Genomic DNA, 20,373 nt, shown 5'->3' with positions numbered 1-20,373 from the left:
AAGATAAAACGTATAAATTACATGTAGATCATTGGCATCACTTGCATCACATAATAGCACAATAGAAAAAAGTATATGCTGTTAAGGGCAAATAAAAAGATTTATTTAATGCACAGTACATGAACATTTCAATTAATCCTAGATTATTTCTTCATCCATATGTTTGTTTAAGCCTCACTGTTTTTATGCTTTCTATAGGTGTTCAGGATAGGGAGACTGCTATAGACTTAAACAAATGTAGATATCTACTTTCATACAAACATATGAAAGTTAAATGCCTGCTCTGATCAGGCCCTGGTGAGGTGCCCCACAGCCCCGGGGCATGCCCTAACCACCAAGATATTGGCTAGTCTCGGGTATTGTGTTCTCTGTGGGTGGTGTGGTTGTTTGTTTGTTTGTTTTGTTTTGTCAAAAACTCTGAAAGGTTTCAGGTTTTTGAAATCTCACAGTATTGTAGCATGTCAAGCATAGCCAAGCCCTGAATGTTGATTCAACTTATTCGTCCAAGACAGGATGGAGCTCCTTTCCTCTCCTCTGACTCCACACCAGCTTGGTTCCCACTATTTTCCCATGATCCCCTGCCCAACCCTGTCCCTCACTCCCATCCACCTTTATATGGCTGTTGATTCACATGTACACTCAGCTTTCCACAGGGGGTTGGAGGGAGCTGGGCTGTGGAAGAGGTGATCAGGGATGGAGGAAAGAGAGGGTTTTTATAGAGGGTCTGGAATAGTGGAGATCCCAGTTCCTTTGATCCAAAGTACTAGAGTTTGAGGACTCTCCTAGGCTGCGGCCAGGTAGCCCTTGGTTTGCTGTGCTTATCTGCAGAGACATTTGGCTTCCTCAGCACTGACGACTTAAGCTTAAGAGAGCCAAAATAGCAGTGATGGAGGAGAAAGGTGTTTCTTCATTGATGCAGAGACCCAGAGCTCACCCCCATGCAGTATCCCAGAACAGCCACAGGTCCCTGATCTTCCACATCTCATACTCAAACCTCTTCATGTATTGGACTACACATCCCTGCTAACTAACCCTGCCTCCTTGAAATTCTGTTCATCCCTCTAATTTCTTCTTGTCCTTCCCTCCTCCACAGCTACAAGACCTTTGTCTGTCCCTCAGAACCTAGCTGCCTACCCTTTGTTACTCAGCCTGGTACCCTATGTATTTTTGTTTGTTTTTAATTAATGGAGCTGGTGTAGCAAGTTGGCAGCATGGAAGATAAAAGAGGGTGACAGAATTTTAAAGTTACTGGTACATCAGCTAGTCATGGTGAAAGTCATCTAGGTTATCCTGAATTGGGGATACTCTTTGTGCATTAAAAATTAAAGTTTCAAATGTGGCCTATGTCTGCAGTCTTATCTGTTTGCATGTGAGAAAGAGAGAAGTCTGTAATGTCTGGGGACAGTGATTGTTTAGGTGAAGGAAGCCAAGGGAACATTTGGAAAAGCAGAGCAATATTTCATGGAGTATTGTCTAATGTTTCCTATTCCAAATATGGCATATAGCTACTTGAAAACTGTAGAGAAAAGTCAGGTGTCCTTTGAAGAGTTATCCTGCCAAAATTGGAAGCTAAATTTAGGGTGGGATTTTCAAAAGCTCACAGCATCGACCCAAGTCTGGTTCCATTGAAGCGAAGGGAAATAGAGGTTAGGCCAGTGCTGAGAGCTTTTGAAAATCCCACCCTCAGCCTTTAAAGAATGAAACCAAGCCATGAATTATGAGGTTATAATCTGACCCAGTGACTTCTCCATTATATTATAAGTGGGGCTGGGAGGATCACCTATTATTCAGGTTGTCCAACAATTCCCATTCTAAGACCCTGGTTTCAGTTGCTTTAAACTTTACCAAACTTTAATCATCCAGGTTGAAATTTTCCACGCCCTGTGTCTGCCTGAATTTTAGAAATAAACTTGGCCAAAAGAGTTCAGCTGTTTCCAAGATTGAAGTTAGCTGGAAATATTTTGTTTTGCACTGGTTAAAAAATATTGGTGACTTTTTCTTTGAAAAGCTCTAGCACCCCAATGCATAGCAGTAGGGAACTGAAATTTGGCAGGAAGATGGCCTTTTTGTCAGGAATGTTCTCTTATATAATCTGTGAAAACATGGCCATATTTGGGCAGGTTATCAGCCTTTGAAAACATTGCAGTTTGAACATGCTCAGTAAAGAGAGGTAAGAATGTCACAGTTTACTTCACCACAGATTCTGTCCACATTGAGTGTGCTACAGCTCGGGGCTAAATAGAACTTTCCCTGCCATTGTAGTTCTGGGATATGCTAGGTCCATGTCCAGGCACCAGAACTGAGAGACAAGAGCTCACGCTATCAATGATCTGTTCCTGGCAGCATGGAATCGAATGCAGAAGGGACAAGAGCTTGACCAGGGAGCGGAAAGGAGCAGGTGACAAAAAAACATGGTAGGTGAGGGGGGGGGAAAGACCTGGAATGAAGGCTGGCAGAGAGGGTAGAGGGAAAATGGGGCAGGAATTTGGAAAGGAAGTCTGAGACTGGCTGGGCAAAGACAGTGGGACTGGGAGCCAGGGAAAGAAACAGAGTGGTAGTGAGGCAATGGGAGCCACTAGGTGAGGGGGGGACCGAGATTGGATGAGGAGTTGTGGGAGGAACAGGGATTGGCTGGGCTAAGAGCCTGGGAATGAGAACCAGTGGTGAGGGGGAAGACAAATTTGATGAGGAGCTGAGGCGTGGAGGTAAAACTAGAGACCCGGGGATCTGATTTTCTGAAGTGTTGAGAAGTTTTAGCTGCAACTGAGGTCAGTGTTTTGATCATATGACGTGGTACATAATGCTACATGTTCTGAAAAATCAGGTGCTAGGAGTCTCAAATTAGGTACCCAAAATTAATGGATACTTTTGATCTTAAACTCTCAGTGCCTCAGTTTCCTATATATAAAAAGGGAAATAATGCCCACTCATCTCACCAGGCTGTTGTAATTAATGTTTGTGAAGAACTCAAATGTTCTAGTGATGAGCACCATAGGAAAGTCCAGACAGAAATTAATAATTCCGTCTTCAGAGCAGGGTGTGAACGGTGTGCAGTAAGTAAGTAATGGGGCCACACATTGAACAAGGAAGAGAAAACAAAATATTGAATAGCTGCTCAGCAGTGGGCCCTGTCCATTCTGTGTCCTGAATGAGGTAGGGATCCTGTGGAACAAAATAGTATGTGACCATATAATTAATGACTGTATCATTCATACACACAAGAGGGATTGAATAAGGTTCCATAAGCTTATGCAACCTTGATTCTGGTGGTCACAAATATGGGCTAGCTGCATTGCTGTCCCTTTCCTGGTTTCTTTGAGGTGTACCCCTGCAGGTGTCAAGCCTCATTCTTTACCTGTCCTGGGATGGAATCATGTGATTCTCCCATAGTAACGTATGTATCAACTCTTGTTATCCAGCAGGTCCAATTGAGTGTGAACACCTGTGATTCTTCCCTTTGGGAATCTATCACCAGGGATCAGCCAGCCTTCTCAAAACACAAGTATTGTTTAGCAGTAGGGGAAACACTAAGGGGAAAAAAAGTTTTTTTGAAGCAACAGTGTTCATGCAGGTCTACCTTACCTAAAGGCTTACCATTTCCTGACTCTAACCTAGCCAGGCCTCACTTCTTCAGGCACCCTTAGTGTGATATCATGTGTCTCAGGCTTCTTCCCCCAAATTGTTACCCCATCTCTTTTTAAAACTGCAAATGGTCTTTTCGTCTTCTGCATTCCCAAGTTTCTAATCAAAATAATCAAAACAATCCAAGGTAGTAGCTGTAGCATTGTTCCTTGAAACATTTGAGGAGTGCTTATTGTGAGACACTTTTTCCTTCCTGCTTGTTTTTCTCTACCACCGCTTATTAAACTAAACTAATATGCATACAGCAAACATCCCAATATCCAGGTCAGCCTACAATGTTCATAAATTATTACAGAGCAGCTCCAAACGCGTCACACTGGCATTTTCTAATTTTTGAGTGTTTGACTTTGTAACCTGAATAATGTTCTTTCAACATAGTGTGGTTGTTTGTGTGTGTGTTTATAATTACATAGATAATATCATTTTATACCATGTTTATTGCCCTAATATCAAAATGCTTTACAGACGTTAAGAAACATGTGGATCTTAGATTTTAAAAGAAACACATTGAATCTTTGTTTTTACCCTCTCCATTAGGATGTAGTCAGTCACCACTTGACCAGCCTTTGGGGCAGGGACCTTGCACCAAGCACATTGTGGGTGTTACTAGAAATAATAAATAGTAGTAGTAACTGATTCCCCAGGTGGAGGAGAGCTTTTGTCTGTTGCTTTGGAGTATGCAGTTATTATAGAAAAGTTCAGGTGAAGAGGTGTGTGTTCCATTTTGTTGCGAAGGAAGGGTGGTAGTAGTCATTCGGAAGAATTCTGGGAATGAGTGCCACAGTCGAGGGCTGCCTCCTAACTCTTTCTTTAGCACCCACCAGTCTAATTCTTGTTAGACTTTAAGGTCAGAAGGGACCAATATAATCGTCTAGTCCGACCTCCTGCACAACGCAGGCCGCAGAATCTCACCCATCCACTCCCGCAACAAACCCCTAACCTACGTCTGAGCCATTGAAGTCCTCAAATCATGGTTTAAAAACTTCAAGGTGCAGAGAATCCTCCAGCAAGTGACCCATGCTCCATGCTGCAGAGGAAGGCGAAAAAACCCCAGGACCTCTGCCAATCTGCCCTGGAGGAAAATTCCTTCCTGACCCCAAATATGGTGATCAGCTAAACCCTGAGCATGTGGGCAAGACTCACCAGCCAGACACCCAGGAAAGAATTCTCTGTAGTAACTCAGATCCCACCCCATCTAACATCCCATCACAGGCCATTGGGCATATTTACCGCTAATAGTCAAAGATCAATTAATTGCCAAAATTAGGCTATCCCATCATACCATCCCCTCCATAAACTTATCAAGCTTAGTCTTGTTGTTGATGATTGTTTTAGTGAAACATGGCTGTCAAGGCTCATCTTGGTCTTAAAGGCAGAGGCACAGTCCTTTAGGCACTGTTTCCATGGAGGGCTTTGCAGAAAAGGAACAAAGCCTTGAAGCTTGACTAGGTATTCAGCAGAAAACTATGTAGGAAGCATAGCATGGGGTGGGGTTCTGCTGATGGTTTGTGTTACGAAGGTGACCTGCTGCATTCTGAACAATTTTGCCCTTTTAATGGTCAGAAATGTTATCCTGTTACATACAATATATTGTATGGCAATAACCACATGTAGAGCTCAAGAATGCATAGATGACTGCAGCCAGGCCCAAGTCTGGCAGCCATTTTTTTTTTTCTTTTGCAGCTGTATCTATTTGTCTATTCATCATCTGACATGCCTCTAGAAGGACCCCAATGCTGTAGACAAATTGATGATCCGAGGACAAACAATCTTGATGGAAGATTGATAGAAGCACTTTCTTTCTTCAATGTGCATTATACATTCCCTCAGTACCTAATCCACACTGGATGTATCTATTATTTCCCCCAGGTGGAGAAGATGGCTCTTTAGCTGAAGCTGTAGATATTCATGATTTTGGCTCTGACAGTTCCCCAGTTGAAATCCTGGCGTTGGCCATCACACTGGGAAGAAAAGTAGTTCTCTCACACTCTTTTCATACAAATAGCAGAGTGTGATCCCTTCACAGAACAAAATACATTTATTCTTTGTATAAAAGGATTACAGAGAAAACAGATAAAAACAATAAATATTCCTATACACGTGCTAAAAGTTTATGAGAGGTCACCCATCAGTCCTAGGTGGTCCTAGTAGGCCAAAGTGTTTCCAACCTTTCCTCAAGGGTTGCCCCCCTTTTTTGGATAGAAGGTCCTGACCATATGCTAGATAAAAAGAAGGCTCAGTGTTAGTTTAAACTCATCCTTTTCATATGGTGTTGTAATTGTAGGGGTCCTGACCCAAAAAGGAGTTGTAGGGGGGTTGCAAAGTTATTGTAGGGTGGGTTGCGGTACTGCTACCCTTACTTCTGCTTCGCCTTCAGAGCTGGGCAGCTGGAGAGCGGCGGCTGCTGGCCGGGAGCCCAGCTCTGAAGGCAGAGCTGCTGCCTGTAGCAGCACAGAAGTAAGGATGGCATGGTATGGTATTGCCACCCTTACTTCTGCACTGGTGCCTGCAGAGCTGGGTCCTCAGTCAGCAGCTGCCACTCTCCAGCCATCCAGCTCTGAAGGCAGCAGCGCAGAAGTAAGAGTGGCATGGTATGGTATTGCCACCCTTAATCTGCGCTGCTGTTGGTGGGGTGCCGCCTTCAGAGCTGGGTGCCCAGCCACCAGCCGCCGCTCTCTGGACACCCAGCTCAGAAGGCAATGCAGAAGTAAGGGTGGCAATACCACGGCCCCCCTAAAATAACCTTGCAACCCTCCTGTAACTCCCTTTTGGGTCAGAACCCCAAATTTAAGAAACACTGGTCTCCCTCATGAAAACTGAATAGCATAGGGTAAAAGCACACAAAAGACTATATTTCACGGTGAGAGACCATATTTCACAGTCCGTGACGTGTTTTTCATGACCGTAAATTTGATAGGGCCCTACTCATGTGTTCAACTCTGGAGATCGCTGTTTCAATCCCTTGCATGTCAGCCAACAGGGTGGCTATCACACCTATTCATTGCAGACTATTGGTTTCAAATGTGTGACTATCACATGCAGTTATTAAATGTATCATGCCACCTTTCTCTTTATTATATCTACTGGGAGACCTCCTAACATACAAGGCAAAGCAAGATGATGAGACATCATCTCTGTTCCAGTCATTGACCAAAGATAGAGCCTGTTGAAATTACAAACAGCTATATAACATTTATGTTGGATAAAAATTGAAACAACGTTTGTGACTCTTTGTTCCTGTTTCCCAACTAGTTCTCAATATTTTCTGAATAAATTGGCTTATATTGTGATTTGAAAGGTCTTACTAGTAAATGTATATAATTATGTGAGCTAAAGACTAAAGAATACATGCTTTAAAAAATACCAAGTTTTGGCACTTTTGTCTAAATAATGCTGAATGTTACATCTATTTTAATGTTTTATCACTTTGGAATGACAGCCATTGATAACGATTTACTTAAAAAAGCTTCTGCAATTAAACTATGTCTATATTGGCAACATACAGCTGGTACTACTAAAACAAAAAAATCTCACTTAGACATTGCCTTGCTGGCATTCAAATCACACTAGCAATTAAACTTTACAAAAAATGTGCAGCTTTTCTCAAATGTCTCTCACTAGCAGATGCGGCTTGCAAAATATAAACTGATCTGCATGGTATTGTACTATGATGCAAAACATCTCATGTGTGGGGGGAAAAAACAAGATACAAAATGAACAGTTTAATCATATAAAAATGTACTAGCTTTAAAGCCAAAGAAACTGGAATAGGGTGATGTTAGAACAGTTGCTTTTCAAGGGTAATCAACCACCTAATTCTCATTGAAAGTCAGTAGGAGTTAAGCTCTTAACTGCCAGGTCTGCTTTTGAAAATCTCCCCTTAATACGCTGATCATTACTCGATTCGACATGGGTGGTTCCCTGCCACAAACTGTCTTTTGTTAATAGTTATTGCAATTTATAGCCCAAATTCTGTCATGGTGCTAAATTGCCACCAAACTGGGTGCATTTTGATGCATAAGCAATATTAAAATGAACCCATATTACAGCTGGTTGTAGATCCCTGTACAGCACCCTAAAAGAGATTATTCCAACTTCTTGCTGTTTCCCAAACTTTTGAAAACTGTCCCCCCATACAGGAAGTGAAATCCCCGTGGTCTGTTGCAACTCTGACATATGTTTTAAAGGCCTATATAAACCATACTTCTGCACCCCGCCAGTTAATCCTTCACACCTCCTTCCCTTTCACGCTTCGGGAAATGCTAGTGTAGGTCTTTATTATCCATACTCTCCATTCTTGCACGTCTTGAGGAGCTTATACGGCTTAAAGTGTTGACATTTAAAGTGTTATTGACGTCTGTTAGCACCCTTTGAAATCAACAGGCACCTCAGGAATAATTTATTCAAGCTCTCTGCAAAGTCGGGCAATGCCAGTTATACACGCTTCTCATTTTGAAACTTTTCTTCACAGCAATATTGGCTTGAGACTAGCTTTATTTTTTATTTAAAGCTGAGACTCCAGGGAACAATTGAGAGGTCTTTGTGTACAGCCTTTCCACCCCACATCTATGGGGAAAACTGACCTAACTCATTTAAAAGCCATGTGGTTAGATTCTAGACTGCCTGAGGCTTCCAGGTGTCCTTGTAAGAATAACCACTGGAGACAGTGGATATTGACCCATGTTATATGACTAGGGTATTGGCCTCAGTAATGTGACCCACACAGTAATGTATGGACTGCACCCTCATCAAGTTTGCAGATGACACTAAACTGGGAGGAATGGTAGATACGCTGGTGGGTAGGGATAGGATACAGAGGGACCTAGACAAATTATAGGATTGGGCCAAAAGAAATCTGATGAGGTTCAACAAGGACAAGTGCAGAGTCCTGCACTTACAACGGAAGAATCCCATGCGCTACTACAGACTAGGGACCGAATGGCTAGGCAGCAGTTCTATAGAAAAGGACCTAGGGGTTACAGTGGACGAGAAGCTGGATATGAGTCAACAGTGTGCCCTTGTTGCCAAGAAGGCTAACGGCATTTTGGGCTGTATAAGTAGGGGCATTGCCAGCAGGTCGAGGGACATGATCATTCCCCTCTATTCGACATTGGTGAGGCCTCACCTGGAGTACTGTGTCCAGTTTTGGGGCCCACACTACAAGAAGGATGAGGAAAAATTGGAAAGAGTCAAGTGGAGGGCAACAAAAATGATTAGGGGGCTGAAGCACATGACTTATGAAGAGAGGCTGAGGGATTATTTAATTATATAATTATATAATTAATGTTTAGTTTGCAGAAGAGAAGAATGAGGGTGGATTTGATAGCTGCTTTCAACTACCTGAAAGGGGTTCCAAAGAGGATGGATCTAAACTGTTCTCAGTGGTACCAGATGACAGAACAAGGAGTAATGGTCTCAAGTTGCAGTGGGGGAGGTTTAGGTTGGATATTAGGAAAAACTTTTTCACTAGAAGGGTGGTGAAGCACTGGAATGGGTTACCTAGGGAGGTGGTGGAATCTTCTTCCTTAGAAGTTTTTAAGGTCAAGCTTGACAAAGCCCTGGCTGGGATGATTTAGTTGGGGATTGGTCCTGCTTTGAGCAGGGGATTGGACAAGATGACCTCCTGAGGTCCCTTCCAACCCTGATATTCTATGATTCTATTATTCTATGACCCAGGCCATGTGATTGTGTGGCCAGGAAATAAATTTCATTTCTCTTTCCAGCAGTCCTATGAGTCAGAATATTATTACATCCCCAAGTAGAGTGCATTGCAATACTGTTGTTATGTATATGACAAAGATTATCCTATTATTCTGTCACAGCCTTTGTAAAGCCTAGATGAGTAGAACTATTCCAAGAGGTGGGAAGCCTGGTGGATAAAGACTATCTCCATTCAGAGACATAATAATTCTCACTGAGAACAGTTTTCCCATGTACTTTGCAGACAAGATTGGAGTAGTCTTGTGACAGTCTCTGAAGAAACACAGGAAGAGGCAAAAGGGCCCCTTTTCTGGTTGAATTTCACTCACTGATGGATTTTCTGAATGTGCATGCTCACCACCTACAAATAAACTCCTACTTACCAAAAGGCAATGGAGAGAGCTGGGGTTTCTTATGGATGACAACGACTAATAACTCCTTTTATGAGATCAAGTTGCCTAACACTCTGAATGAAGACGTAGGTAGGCTCCTGCTTAAAGACCAGCCTTTCTTGCTAACAATCTTATCAGTTTTTGCTGTGTCTCAAACCTTCACTTTTTGGGGATTGAGAAGGGTAGGGGCTAATCAACTGCAGCAACACTTAAATTTTTCTAATTTCTGGGATTCTGATCATTCTGACAGTTACCTGATAAGAGTATCTGTCCTGGGCAAGGCAGGTATTTTAAACAGGCAATGAAGAAGGTGCTCTCTCAGAAGAGAAGGAGTAGGTCCCCCTGCTGCTCTCACGACTGGGAAGGAACATAGAGGTATTGCAAACCCCATAATTGAAAATCATGGATCTCTCTCCCAGAATCATAAGTTTAAAAATAAATATTGGGTTCCTTTCATTTGCCTTATGGTTTTTAAGTTGAGCTGAACACATAATTGTTTGGTTTTTTTGGGGGGGGGGGGAAAAAAAAAAAAAAAAAAAAAACCAGATAAAATAATTCAGTTTTATTTGAACCAAACCTGATTTTGTTGTTGGTTTTTTGTTTGTTTTTCTCACTAAAAATAAAAACCAAAACACTTTCATTCTGGATCAAAAAATACCTAAACCAAAATAAACAAAAACAAATAATCATTAAAATGAACCAAGTTTTTCAGACTTTCATTTCATTTAGTTATTGGGATTTTTTTTATTCTGAAATGATTTTTTTTGTATTTTGTTTCATTTTGGGGCGCTCTTTCACCATTTTAATTTAAATAAAGCTAAATTTCTAATTGAAATATTATTTTTAAAAAAGTCAAAACATTTCATTTTGAAATGGTCAAAATGAATTATTTTGACTTTTTTGGAAAAAAATGCTATTTTTTTCAGCTGGAATTATTCACCCAATATGACCTAAATTGCAAACAGATTCTGTGTCCCTTCCCCTGATCACAAGAGCTGGCAACATTGACCTATCCATGGGTCCACCAGAGCTAGGAGACTCTAAGGATCAAACAATTGTCTGTCTAAGGTTTGCAGACTGCCTGGCCCCATGCTCCCTTTGGCTTGTATGCAAATAAATACAAATCCCAGCCAAATATGCAGTATTTAACTGTTTTAGAAGGCACTCATCCATTACCATTTAATGTAATAGAGATATATTGAGAATGAATTAATAGATTTAATATAAAGAGTTATGAAATTGAAGCAAAATGCTTTCCTGTGATCATACCAACATTTACAGAGAAACAGAAAGTTTCACAAAAATTAGACTTAATTCTGCAGATTTTCTTTTGCTCCTTGGACAAAAAAAAATCATTTCAGTATGTTTTGATGATAAATATAATTATATGTTGAAAATGTATTCAACCAGTTACTATTGAAATAGGAAGCATTTTGAAAAGAAATACACCTCCTACAGGGTTTGAACTTCCTACCTTCAAATCATAAGGTAGGTATTAATGATATTTACTCATTTGGTTCAAATCACTTCTGTAAGCCTCAATATTTTTTTAGGTGTCTATAGTTGCAGAAGAAAGATGGAACATTTTAAAAACAGAATCTGAAATAAGCACTTAAATAATGGAACGTTTTTGGTACAAACTGACAAAAAACAGGAGATAAGTTAAAGCAGGTAGATTTTGCCTCTTCTTGCTGCTGGGATAAAATATTGAGTATTGCTTGGAAGATGTGCTGTGAGGAAGAAAGTGACTGTTCCCCAAAATGGGACTGTCGTCCATGGAATGGGAAAGGTGGTAATTTGACTTTGCAAAAATTCCTTTAATAATAAGCTCTGAAGTTCTCTTGGTCTGGTCTTGTAAGGTGCATACCTACCATATGGTGTCTTGGTTCTTCCTCTGAAACTTCTGGTCATTGCCAGGATACTGGATTACATGGACGATGGGTCTGATCAAATACGGCAATTTCTGTGTTTTAATCCCCAGTAGTCCACTTGATTGATCCAAACTAGAGATACGCTGAATGACGATTAATATTTTATTTTAATATTTTGAGGGTATCAAACAGCAGCAATCGGTATCCAGAAGATACCATATATGAATATTGAAGCTGATTGCCACTAGGTAGGGATGGAGTAGGTACAAAACTCTGGAATTTGAGTTGACAAGCAGAGAGAGTCATGCCATATTTTTGGCACAGTGTCAAAAGGGAGACGCAGAAAAAGAGAATCAGGCCCTACTTACAATGTTATATATATCTATATTGATTTGAAGCATATATGGCATTTCCAAATCATATTTGTAGAAATCCAAGCTTGGAAAAATTGCTTCCAAACTTGGCATGTGTCACATTTCTAACCCTACTAAACTTTTTAAATTTAATTTCTCCTTTTCTGGTTCTGGGCCTGTCAGGCTCCTTTAGTCTAAATAAAGATTTTGTTTCATAATGGACCTCAGCTATTGCTTCCACATTAAGATTGTTTAGCCAATTATACTTCAACCACATTATGCACACCATGCTATTGTACACTGGACAGCATGATTCTTTTGAATGAAATAATGCAGTGCTGTTATATAATACACTATTGTGCATTATAAGTGCATAGGCTGAATCTCTCAACATTGAGAGAGAAACAGCTAAGAGGCATCTCCATCAAGGTACTGCAATGTTTTGATCAGTGGATTTCTTTCAAGTAGTAAACATACTGGTTAATCTGAGCTGCCTTCACTTCATAGCTGATTAGCCCCTCAGCAGCTGATCTGTCCCTTTCATTGTGAGGAAGTTACTGATTACTTTGCAAATAAAATTGAGCAGATCTGATGTCTGCCTCTGTTGGTGCAGAGGGAATTTTGAAGGAATAAAATGCTAAGTACTTTCTGGTTAAATTTAGTTTAAATAAAGTTCACAGAAGTATTTAAAGGTGTTGGGTTCTCATCATCACACATCCTGTTCTCCAATGACATTTCTTCTGGTGCTTGGTTATGGCCACTGGGAAATAACTGGGTCTGTGTGGCGTGGCTGGGCTAAACCCCTTGAATGCCCTGCTAAAATGCTGGCTAAGCCCTGCTTTTTGGTAAGGAGGCCAAGTGCAGGGGCTTGGGCAGCCAACAGAGGGCCCAGCTGCAGGCCCTAATGAGGGCTGACTCACAGCAATGAGTTGAGTTAAATGCCAGCAGCTGGGCTGAGTAAAGGAGGCTATAAAAGCCCTGAGGAAAGCTCAGTTAGGAGGCTAGCCTGGGAGGAGACAGGAGGATTATATCTATGTCTCCCTACCCAAGGAAAGGCACCTCATGGGCTAGCAGACCCTGGGGAGGGTCTAAATGAGGATAACTGTTGGGGGAACAAAGTGGGGTTGCACTGTAAATAAAGACACAAGGGTGAAGCACTGAAGAAGGTGTGAGGACTATTTATTTAACCAGCCAACACAGGGCACAGGCACGAGAGGGTGGACCCTGTGACAGTCCATTTTTCATGGAGATTGTCAATGGCTTCCTTGAGGAAGACTTCTCTGAACAAAGCTGTTATGCAGCCTTTGCTCAGGTAACACACTTGAAGTTGACAATGTCTAATCTTTTGTTTTTGGTTAAGATTACAGAAAAAATCATGACTAGAACTGGGTGAAAAATAATATACATTTTTCATGAAAGTTTGCCCAAAAAAAAGTGTCCTTTTTCATAGCAAAATTTCCAAATTCACTTTTTTCCCCCAACCAGCTCTTGTTATGACAATTCAGAGTACATAGGTTATCTGTGGTCTGCTTTACACTTGTCAGTACGGGCAAAGGCTTAGGACGGTAACAGAGACTACTCTAGCAACATTGATAGATAATCTCCTCCTGGCAATGAATGAAGTTGCTCTATTGGCTGTCTTTGATACTGTTGCTCACAAAGTAATGCTCACAGGCCTGGTTGAAATGTTTTTATAAACTGTTTTGTTTGTTTTTTACAGAAATTTGGGGGTTTGACTAAATGAAAATTTAGTTATAAAACTGTCTGAGAAACAAAATAATTCACCCAAAACCCCAAATCAGTTTCAGGCTAAAGTATTTCATAGAATATCAGGGTTGGAAGGGACCTGAGGAAGTCATCTAGTCCAACCCCCTGCTCAAAGCAGGACCAATTCCCAACTAAATCATCCCAGCCAGGGCTTTGTCAAGCCTGACCTTAAAAACCTCAGACATAAAAAATGGTATTTGAATTTTTGCCAAAAAAAAACCCCCACCAGCTAACATTTTCTGCAGAACCCTTTCCCTCCTTTTTTTTTTTTATTTATTTATTTATTTATTTATTGGACCTAGTGTGTATGGAAGGGGAAGCTCTTGAGTGGCTCTGTTCCTTCCTTGCTAAACACACCAAATGGTGGTGTTTGGCAAATGCTTGACATCTAGAAGTCAGATATCATGTGGACTTCCAGCTGTTCTCCTCTCTTGTTTAAAATGTTAGGAAGGTTAGTGAGGCTGTATGGGCTGCAGTGCTTTCAGTACACTGACGGTATCTGACCAAGCCTAGCCAGGGCTGCTGAATGCCTGGTCCAGTGTTCGGGTAAGACCGAGGCATGGATGAGCACTAGCCGGCTGGAAAACAATCCGGATAAGGCTGCTATGATGTTGATAGTTTTGCACAATTTTCAATCTCTAGGAACTGCTGATCCCCAGCTGCTGTTAAACAATCATATTATAGCAGTATTGAAGAAAGCTTTTTTTCTATCTTCATCTGGCTTGGTGACTGCAAAACCATTTCTTTTGGATGTGGACCTTGCTACTGTGATCTATGCTCTTATGACCTCAAGATTAGACTACTGCAGTGTGGTCCTCATGGTGCTATCCCTTAAATTAACCCACAAAGGGAAGCTGGTACAGAATGTAGCATCCCTTCTTTAGCAGTATGTCTTGATCAGAGCACATGACACCACTGCTCTGGGCTCTTCATTGGCTGCCTGGTGGTTTACAAGTGGAATCTTAGCTCTTGGTCTTGACCTATAAAGCTCTAAATGGATTGTGACATGCCTACTTTAGAGATCTATCTCCCTCTGTTCTACTGACACAGCTGCAATCAGTGGAAGGGCTTGATCTGGAGCCCTTTTCATATAAACCAGAGGAGCTGCAAGCACAGCATTCTCCAAGATAGTCTTCAAGCTTGGAACCTCTTTTCCATTTCTATCCCCTTGGTCTCAGCCTGAATTTGTTGACTCCAGGGCACAATGAACAATATATCTATTTACCTAGGCGTTTGGAGATAGACAGTTGCTGCTTGGCTTGACTTTTTCTGTTTTGGCTATTTTGGGGTGTGGAATGGTAGATGGCTTTACTTTGAATTTGATTGTATTTTGACTTTGACAAAGTTCTCTAGAGTTGAGGATTGGTGCTTTTTAATAGATGTTTTATAAATCTAAAGGAATAAAATGAACTGCCAATTCAAAATTGTGTCCTCTTGTAGAAAAGTCCTTTTATATGCTTAAGGCTTTCAACATAAGATTACAGAAGATAATCTGATTGACTTAAATTCCATGTAGGGAAGAGGTTTAAATCAAGCCCAGTTACCTAATAGCTACTAGTATGTGGGAGTTGTCTACTGTAGCCTAAGCCCCTCAGGACATTCTCCTGGAGACTGTCATCACTCTTAACTCCAAGCTCATTACACTCTGTGGCACCTTAGCTTTGATGTGACAGTGTCACAAATAAGAACACTCATTTAGCATTTGGTTAAGTCAACATTTCCTTTGAAGTCTGTAAATACACCAGCCCAGCATACTTCTCTTGAAATGATGTATATCAGACACAAAAGGTGGGTGAGGTAATATCTTTTATTGGACCAACTTTTGGTTGGTGAGAGAGACAAGCTTTTGAGCTTGCACAGAGCTCTTCTTCAGGTCCGGGAAGTGTATTCAGAATGTCACAGCTAAATACAAGGTGGAACAGACTGTTTAGGCTAAGTAGCTAACACATATTTCAAGGGACCATTCAAGGTGAAGTGGCGTATTTACACCCCTCCAATTATAGGGGGACATGTGGGGGAAGAGGGAAGAAAGGAAGTTAGGGGATTTGTTAGTGGGTTATAGATTGTTGTATTAAGCCATAAATCCAGTGTCTCTATTCAGTCCATGACGTTTAGTGTCTAGTCAAGTTATGAATTTAATTCCCATGCTCGTCTTATGAAACTGTTGTGCAAGTTTCCTTTTAGGATGAAGACTGATTGGTCAGGTATAGAATGATTGCTTTGTGAAAAGTGTTCACCTACAGGTGATGTGGAGTTTTTGTCTTTTATCATTTTTATCACACCTTTGATCATTGCATTGATTGTTTCAGGAAAAAAGTTGACTGTGAAATCTTTAACAAACATCACAACCACCACAATCTCTCCACTGCTGAGAGGACACCAATACAGTCCCTGAAATCCCAACAGATAGTGATCAAACCAGCAGACAAAAGGACTGCCATCATAGTCCTGGACTGTAATGACTAAGTTAATGAGGCCAATGGAAAATTCTCTGACACCACCTACTATAAAGAACTTAAAGATGACCCCATACCACAATTTACCCAGGAATTTAACAGTTTAATCAAATCCCTCCCCAAACAATTCCAAGAGAGACCCTATAAATGCATCTCCAAGGACCCACCCCAGGTACTTTTTACATGCTTCCCAAGATACACAAACAAGGGAACCCAGGCAGACCCATCATATCTGGCTATGGCACTCTTGCTAAAGGAATACTGGAACTCAGAGAAACCATCATCAAACCATTCACCACACAAAGGGCCAGCTACCTCCAGGACACAACTGACTTCCTCCACAAACTCTGCAACATTAACAACCTCCCTCTGAATGCCATCTTTGCCATCAGGGATGTCATTTTCCTATACATCAGACTTTGACGCCCTCAGGGAACTGATGGGAAGGATCCCCTGGGAGAATAACTTAAGGGGGAAAGGAGTCCAGGAGAGCTGGTTGTATTTTAAAGAATCCTTATTGAGGTTGTAGGAACAAAGCATCCCGATGTGTAGAAAGAATAGTAAATATGGCAGGCGACCAGCTTGGCTTAACAGTGAAATCCTTGCTGATCATAAACACAAAAAAGAAGCTTACAAGAAGTGGAAGACTGAACAAATGACCAGGGAGGAGTATAAAAATATTGCTCAGGCATGCAGGAGTGAAATCAGGAAGGCCAAATCACATTTGGAGTTGCAGCTAGCACGGGATGTTAAGAGTAACAAGAAGGGTTTCTTCAGGTATGTTAGCAACAAGAAGGTGGTCAAGGAAAGTGTGGGCCCCATACTGAATGAGGGAGGCAACCTAGTGATAGAGGATGTGGAAAAAGCTAATGTACTCAATGCTTTTTTTGCCTCTGTCTTCACGAACAAGGTCAGCTTCCACTGGGCAGCACAGTATGGGGAAGAGGTGACCAGCCCTCTGTGGAGAAAGAAGTTGGTCAGGACTATTTAGAAAAGCTGGACGAGCACAAGTCCATGGGGCCAGATGCGCTGCATCCGAGGTTGCTAAAGGAGTTGGCGGATGTGAGTGCAGAGCCATTAGCCATTATCTTTGAAAACTCATGGAGATCGGGGGAGGTACCGGATCACTGGAAAAATGCTAATGTAGTGCCCATCTTTAAAAAAGGGAAGAAGGAGGATCTGAGGAACTACACGCCAATCAGCCTCACCTCAGTACCTGGAAAAATCATGGAGCAGGTCCTCAAGGAATCAATTTTGAAGCATTTAGAGGAGAGGAAAGTGATCAGGAACAGTCAGCATGAATACACCAAGGGCAAGTCATGCCTGACTAACCTAATTGCCTTCTATGATGAGATAACTGTCTCTGTGGATGAGGGGAAAGCAGTGGACATGTTATTCCTTGACTTTAGCAAAGCTTTTGATATGTTTCCCAGAGTATTCTTGCCAGCAAGTTAAAGAAGTATGGGCTGGATGAATGGACTATAAGGTGGATAGAAAGCTGGCTAGATCATCGGGCTCAATGGGTAGTGATCAATGGTTACATTCTAGTTGGCAGCCGGTATCAAGCAGAGTGCCCCAAGGGTCGGTCCTGGAGCCAGTTTTGTTTAATATCTTTATTAATGATCTGGAGGATAGTGTGGATTGCACCCTCAGCAAGTTTGCAGATGACACTAACTGGGAGGAGTGGTAGATACGCTGGAGGGTAGGGATAGGATACAGAGGGACCTAGAAAAATTATAGGATTGGGCCAAAAGAAATCTGATGAGGTTCAACAAGGACAAGTGCAGAGTCCTGCACTTACGACAGAAGAATCCCATGCGCTACTACAGACTAGGGACCGAATGGCTAGGCAGCAGTTCTGTAGAAAATGACCTAGGGGTTACAGTGGACGAGAAGCTGGATATGAGTCAACAGTATGCCCTTGTTGCCAAGAAGGCTAATGGCATTTTGGGCTGTATAAGTAGGGGCATTGCCAGCAGATCGAGGGACGTGATCATTCCCCTCTATTCGGCATTGGTGAGGCCTCATCTGGAGTACTGTGTCCAGTTTTGGGCCCCACACTACAAGAAGGATGAGGAAAAATTGGAAAGAGTCCAGCAGAGGGCAACAAAAATGATTAGGGGGCTGGAGCACATGACTTATGAGGAGAAGTTGAGGGAATTGGGATTATTTAGTCTGGAGAAGAGAAGAATGAGGAGGGATTTGATAGCTGCTTTCAGCTACCTGAAACTTTTTCACTAGGGGGTGGTGAAGCACTGGAATGGGATACCTGGGGGGAGTGGAATCTCCTTTCTTAGAGGTTTTTAAGGTCAGGCATGACGAAGCCCTGGCTGGGATGATTTAATTGGGGATTGGTCCTGCTTTGAGCAGGGGGTTGGACTAGATGACCTCCTGAGGTCCCTTCCAACCCTGATATTCTATGATTCTGTGATCCTTCACAATGGCGGCATAGCTGCCTGCCTCAAATATTTACAAGACAATGGACAACCTTCAGATATCCACCCCAAACACACCTCCGAACTCATCCATTTCATCCTCACCCATAATAATTTTACATTCAACGGCAAACACTTTGTCCAAGTCATAGAACAGACATGAATACTAGTATGCCAACTTCTTCATGGGCCACCTGGAAGAATTATTTCTGGACAAATGCACCAGAAAACCAATGATGTACCTGAGATACATTGATAATATTTTCATCCTCACGACTGATAACTTAAACTCCCTCAGATTTCCACCAAACTTCAATAACCATCACCCATTCATTAAACTCTCTCTGGAATACTCCCATACTTGCAGAGATCCAGTCACCACCCCAAACACACCAAATTAATCTGTTATCTAAAGCCAGATACCACACAATATGCTCCAAGGAGAAAGTCTGGGATATATACCTTAATACATTCAAAACCACCTTCACCAAACAAGGACACTCTACCAGAGAAGTAGATCATGTAATGGAATGGGCCATCCAAATACTAAGAGAACCTGCTTCCATGCAGAAAGTTGTCCCCTAGTTATCACTTACCATCCTACACTGGAACTCACACAGGGTATCATCAAACAATTACAACCCATTCTCAATGGGGACCCCATCCTTAGAGAAATCTTTCTTGAACTACCTCTTCTGGCCTTCAAAAAATCACCCAACCTCTCCCAGCTCATCATCAGAATCAAGCTCCCCACAGACCAGGACACACCAAGTCGAAGCAACACCAGACACTGCTAGAACAACAAATGTAAACCCTGCAGACATATCTCCAGTGCTACAATGATCAACACCCCCCACAACACACCTTTCAAGATCCATGGGTCCTATCACAACATGTGGTGTACCTCATCCAGTGCACTAAATGCCCCAATAACAACTATGTGGGTGAAACAAGACAATCACTATGCTTTTGAATGAATTCACACAGGAAAATAATTAAAGACCAAAACACCGTATCACCTGTGGGTGAACACTTTTCACAAAATGATCACTCAGTCCTGTTCCTCAAAGAAAACCAGCACAACACCTTCAAAAGATGAGTGTAGGAGCTTAAATTCATAACTTTGCTAGACACTAAAAATCACGGACTGAACAGAGACACTGACTGGATTTATGGCATTACAACAATCTATAACCCACTAACAACACCCCCTAGTTGCCTTCCCCCCCCCCCGCCACCCTCCTTTCGTTCCTGTGACTGGAGGGGTGTTAACAAGCCACTTCACCTTGATGGTCTCTTGAAATATATGTGAACTACTTAGGCTCCATTTTGTGTTTAGCTGTGACACTCTGAATATGTTTCCCAGACCTGAAGAAACCCTCTGTGGAAGCTTGAAAGCTTGTCTCTCTCACCAACAAAAGTTGGTGCAATAAAAGATATTACCTCACCTACCTTGTCTCTCTAATATCCCGGGATTGACAAGACTACAACAACATTGCAGACAATGATGTACATTGACATTTGATTAGCAATAATTCCTTTCCCAATCTTGTTAGCTGTTGTGTATTTCTCTGGGCCCGTTCCATTGAATTAGCTCATTCTGTCTAATTTAACACTGCTCTTAACACTTTCCTGAAGGAGTGGGTCAATTACTATGCAGATCAGAACTGGTCACAATTTTCTTGGAGCAGAACTCTTTTACATGGTAAGTGATTAGTTCATTCTAGTGATCTCTTTGAGCTCTTGGGCGATACACA

The sequence above is a fragment of the Terrapene carolina genome, unplaced genomic scaffold (assembly GCF_002925995.2).
Source record: "Terrapene carolina triunguis isolate 2854851 unplaced genomic scaffold, T_m_triunguis-2.0 Scaffold85, whole genome shotgun sequence".
Taxonomy (NCBI): Eukaryota; Metazoa; Chordata; order Testudines; family Emydidae; genus Terrapene; species Terrapene triunguis.
Note: the sequence above shows the minus strand (reverse complement) of the source record.